Below are 6155 nucleotides of genomic sequence, written 5' to 3'. Positions count from 1 at the left end.
TGGCGTGTGACACACGCTTTCACTCTCAATCTCACGCTCTCACGCTGCCCAAACTATTCTCATGCCAAAAACAAGAATACCGAAGACGAGAAAAGGTTTTGAAAACTTTTGTCACGTTGATCGTCTTCTCAATAGTACATCTTTGATGTCTTCTGGCCAATCAGAATCAAGATAACGGCGTGGTGTTGTTGCAGGAAGTCCCGACGGAGAATACTTTTGCTGTAGTACATCTCTATAAACATCGATACAACATTACGTGTTGATATAAATCAACACGTAATGAAATAAGACACCACGGTTTGATGATTTTTTTTATTTTATTTTTTTTATTTGATGAGGTGTGTGGGCTGTCTTTCATGTAGCTGTGTCCCAATTCAGAGGCTGGGTCCTCCTGAGGACCCAGCCTCGCAGCCCGCGGAGGACCCAGCTTGGGTCTTCCGCGGACTGCGAAATGAGACGGTCTACGGAGCATGTCCTTGTACGTCACCGGCAGTTACCCCTACATTTTGCCGCCCCCGTCACCTAGCAACCAGCTGCAGTCACAAGTGCCGGTAATAATTTCTGACACCAGGCAAAATATTTTCAAACTGTTTTCAAACTGTTTTCAAAACTGTTTTCAAAACTGTTCAATATGGAGTCAGATCTAGCTGTACTTATTTTGGTGTTATGTTTAAATTATTTTCCCGAGGTCGCAACAGGCCCCCGTGAAGAGGGCTTCATTGTCCCCGCGCATCTGGATAAATTGCGCAGTCTGCTCCTTGCTCCCTATCAAAACAAAATAGTTGCAGTGAGATTTGTATAACAAAAGCAGTTAAATAAATAAATTAGCTTTATAATGAATCCCAACAATATGAAAACCAAACAGGGTTTAGAAATATTTTCACTTCATATTATTTTACATGTAATATAAAGAAGAAATCTCCAATTGCCCGTATATTTAAATACACAAATTAAATAGGTTTACTTTTCTTTCATGTCGTTTACTATTTGGGTGAGTACATTTAAAAACGAATCCAGCTGAAACCGTTGTAGCCGTTGATGGGACGTTACAAGCCATATATTTTTTTTAAAACTCATTCGTCACCGTCACCCATTGCATCCTGGGATATGGTAGACCGCGGAGTGTACATCAGATGTATCCTCTAAATCTGGGGAAAGAAGGCTGCATTTGCGGGCCGCATTCGGAGGAGTCTTGTCTTTTTTCTGAATTGGGACAGCCTTCGTTTGGCGGAAGTGACGTATGCGGTCTCCGAATGCATCCTCAGGAGGATGCGTCCGCTGAATTGGGACACAGCTACAGAACAATGGAGGCTATCCACCCTTGTCGACAATGTAAAGTAATTCACACAGCCTCTTCTCTCAGTGAGCAGCAGGTTCAGCTTTCAGAACAAAGTAACAAAAAACTAAAATGGCATGAATTTTTTTTAATATCTCGTGTAGTAATACCTAGATTAATTTTTTTCTTCTCAAGAGAGTACCAGAATGTGTATTTTATGTTAGTATTTCAAAAATATTCCTGGGGGAGAATACCCCCAGACACAGGGTTCCTGCAGGTTTCGCCAACTCAAATTTAAGACTTTTTAAGACCTTTTTAAGACCACTTTGAATAGAATTTAAGACCTATTTCACGGCAAAAAAGTATGAAGGAAAATTGCTATGAAAGAAGAAATACGTCCCATAATTACTTACAAAGTAAATGTATTCATGTTCAACATAAGAACAATGACTGAACATAACAGCATAACAGTACAGAACTGTGTTAGCGTGTTAGACAAAAAATGAGTATGTGTGTGTGTCTCTGTGTGTGCTTGTGTGTGTGTTAGGGCTGTGCAATTAGTCGTATTTTAATCGCAATTACTGTTTTGGCCTGCCACAATTACGAAAACAACATAATCGGAAAAAAAGATAATTTTGCTTTGCTACTGTGTGACAACATATTTGATCTAATTTATTTTAGTCTAATTTATATTTATTTATGTTTAGTAGCTTGTTTGTTGAACTTTTTTATTGGTATTTATTATTTTTGATATTATTTATTGAAATGTATCATTTATTTAATAATTTTTGCATTGGTTTTTCAGTTGAATTATACGTTCAGGGTAATCAAAAGTTAAAAAGATACTGTTCAAATTATTATTTGTTTTAAAGTTCAATAAAAGGATGTTTTCAAAGTCAATGGATAGTTGTATTTAATAATCTTGATATCAATTATTGACCAAAATAATCGTGATTATGATTTTTGCCATAATCGAGCAGCCCTGGTGTGTGTGTGTGTGTGTGTGTGTGTGTGTGTCAAGAGCTCTGCTGCCTTGGCTACAATCTTTCATTGTTGCTGTTGTATGATTGGTTTTTAACTACGGTATTTAGCGTCTACAGCACCTCCACTTTTAGGGTTGATGTAGTAGACTCAAACGTCGCCCGCAGGTCCCCCGGTGTTGTTGTGGGAGCTGCTGCACTAGCTAACGCTGCACTAGCTAACGCTGCATTAGCAAAACAGACGCTAATTTATTTTGCAAAAGGTGCAGCGGGCTTCAAACACGTTCCCTTCACTGGTTTCAACCAAGTACTAAATTCGATGTTTTCCAAACAAATACGGTTGAACTTCCCCATATTTATTTGTAATTAGATTCGAAATACCTGAGTTTCTGACTGCCGCTAGCTGAAGCATGGTTACTAGGTTAATAGCTGGGTGTTCTCCGATAAGGGGACGGGGGAAATAAAGTTAGTGATTACTGGTTCCATGTTGATTTATTTCAATACAAATTGTTGGGGGGAAATGAAAGGCTCTTACCGTACTGGTTACTTTTGTTAAATATGTTCTTTATTCTCGCGTCCAGGAGAGAAGCTTTAAAATGACACTAAATGGAGTCTCTGAAAAGATTCAAATGGGATACTTTAATTAAAAAAGGCGCGGTAGTGTTACAGACAGAATATTGTTCCGGCAGAAAACAGCTGTGATCTGGCTCTCCTGAGCAAGAAGAGAAGAGACCGGATCTCTCCTCCGGCGCTGTTATATATCCTCTGCTGGCTCCTCCCCGCCAGCCGGCTCGCCTCGTCTCCAATGTCCGTTGTTGCATTTAAACAGAGGATAGGTTCTTTTCACATTCAATATATGCTTAACACGCCGTTTCTCCTCATATTCTCTTTCATCACTTTTCATTTAACACATTCTAAACGCTGTAATCAATACTCTAAACAATACTTCTCGGCTCGTTTGGTTTCCGGTCATTCCGGATGTTGTCACATGCTACTCTCGTCTGTAAACAATAATGTATTCAAATAAACTGTACCTTCATTTAATATTCAGCATGGTAATATCTCGACATCTATAGTTGTAGTGTTAAATCAGTAGGCTTCGGTTTGCACCACTCCATATCATTTCGCTACTCAATTCACCTCTTTAGGAAATCGTATATTAGCCACATGCTAAATGCTAACCGTAGATGAAGGATTTTCAGAATAAAAGCTTAACTGCTTGTGCACAAGAATTTCTGGTTTTTCAGTATAAAAGAGCGTTTAAACTGACGGTATGTTTAAGCTACATTATACCATCAAAACATTGATTTTAATTTCTAACAGTCCCTCCTTACACACCTAAAAGGTGTGTATAATACTGAAATCAATGAGTTCTTCATCTGAACTTCGCATAGTACATATCTCATATTACAAACATACAATCTAAATGGAATGGTTCAATAGGCTTAACTTTACAAAAATACAAAATAATTTATTTGCCTGGTTCAAACCTAAAAGTTGTCCCTTGTGTATAACTTCTAGTGTTTGCATTCAATATCATTCTTCAAAATAGCAGCAATGGCTTGGTATCAGAACATTTCTTCCTCCCTCCTTTCACAGAAACCGTTCTCATACCACACTCAGTGTTAAGGCACTTGTTTTACAAAGTGAAAAGAAACAAACCATTTTAGAATAGCAATGATTTATACAACATGAAATCTACCATATTAGAATAGTATAAAATAATAAAGTCAAATAAAATGGACTATCTTAGAATAGTGTCAAATTAATTGGAATAATAAAAATATTAAAAATATACTATCTTGGAATAGTATGAAGTAAATTGAAATGGATTCACTCCATTTTAATTTTGCTCACTTCTTCACATGATTTCATCATTTAAAGAATCACATCGGCTGGACATTCATTGATCAATCTCATCTCCGAACATCCATATCATTTAAACTAACTCATCATTGTCATCCACATCTGTATACGGGGTGGGTCGTCTTGTTCTGCTAGCATTTGTAACTGTCTCCTCCTGAGAAATTTACCCTCCCTCCTTTCATACCATTTAAGGTATGAAAGTAATATGTTCTCTAGAAGGGGCCGTTGTGCGTTCTACTCTGGGGTACGGCATTCTAGACAGTCATTTCTGGGAGAAGATTTTGGTCAGTTACAACAGTTGTAGAGTTTCATCACTTAAAAGTTCCTACTCAGTACCTTTGGGTGGTCTGTTCTAATGCAGTGATAAAGTCCCTGAAATGGTGTGAGAACCGGTGGAATATCAATAACTCATTATACTAATTTATTTTCAATTCTGTTCTACTTAAATAGGTATGCTAACCCCTTTTACAGTGTGTGGAACCTTGGGTGCCCGAGCATGTGATAATTACTCCCTCCTTTAACAAGGATTTTAAAAACAGAAGTCATTTCATTAATGGTTTGTAGTTTAATTCAGGAATTTACATTAATGGCAGATATGTTTCTCCTTTAAATAACATCTCTAAATGTCAGGTCATCTGGTGAATGGATGACCATTAGGAGCTGGTGGCGCTTGTCTTTTATAACTCATACTCTGGTGCCGTGCGCTCCCTCTGAAGCTGCAAGTAAGATTTAAAACATCTGCAGGGTGGGTTGAGCGACCCCTTCTCCCTAAACGATGTTTGTTGTAACAAATATGCACCATCACAATGAGTGCTCCAAGGCCCTGCATGTATTGCTCCCAACTACATTAGTTTTAAAAAAAAATTAAACTTTGCTTTCGCTCTTTGCCCAGTGTCTTTTTAAAACTCTACATCTTGGACGAAAAACAAATGTTATTTCCACCTTAATCTTCCCTCTTGAGGTAATAACCATGCTACAATGGAGAAATCAATACTCTAGATTGGAATACCATCTTTGGCTTGGTACTAGCTCTACCTTTAACATTTTCCATACAAATAAAGATTTGTCTGCTTTTATAGAGTGGTTACTAAAACCATTCCTTTAAACTGTAGGTCTATACTGTAACAAATTAAATCTTACCCAAATTCACACATGAATAAAAATCTCTTAAAGAATAATTTGTTCATATGATGAAAAGATTGAATAATATGTTCTACCCTCAGTGTGTTTTTAGGGTTATTTAATAGTTTCCTCTTTTTTCTTTATAAATTCACCAATTGATTAATTCATGGCTAATAAATCTTTTTCTTTACGTATTTCTCGTTGGTGAATAAGTGTGTTTATGTGTAAACTCACAAACTCCCGTTTTCCTTCTCTCCCCCTCTGGTTGTCAAGCCACGACCCCCTCACATTCTGCTGGACCATGCCAACTCCTCCGTTCTTTCCTCTCCTCCGTCCACCTTCTCCTCAGTCCATCTGCTCTTGGATCCTTCCGCTGTAACTCTTTTCAGTGTCCCATCTGCTTTGCTTTTCATCTCCTCCTTTACAGTCTCTACTGGTTGCTTGGAGGGCGTATTCCGCTCTCATGTCCCACACTCTGCTCTTGTGCCCAAATCTTGTGGCTCAGCTTGGAACTTCATGTCCTGTGGGGGACCGATGAGAGTGTGCCTTTTTATGTCACCTGGTTTTGGTTCTTGGTGCCTCAGGTGGAGATAGTTCTGGATGCAGCGTTGGAGTTGTTGGTTCAGCTCTGGTTCTCTGTCTGTTCGATGGAGGAGGAGGAGTCTTCCGTGGTGAGGTCTTTTGTCTGCTTGGAAGTTGGGGTCGTAGCGTTCTGACAGGTGGAGAGAGAGAGAGAGAGAGAGATCTCGGGACGCATTATCTATAGTTAATTCTAACACACTGAGGTAAAATAAATCCAACCTTTTCCACTCTATTTTCCTAATCTTACTATCCATCTTAGTTGTTAAATGTCATCTAAACACAATTCATGTCTACTAATAATTTTACCATATCCCTAAACATTGCCTTCA

This window comes from Notothenia rossii (assembly GCF_949606895.1).
Source record: "Notothenia rossii genome assembly, chromosome: 1".
NCBI lineage: Eukaryota > Metazoa > Chordata > Actinopteri > Perciformes > Nototheniidae > Notothenia > Notothenia rossii.
Note: the sequence above shows the minus strand (reverse complement) of the source record.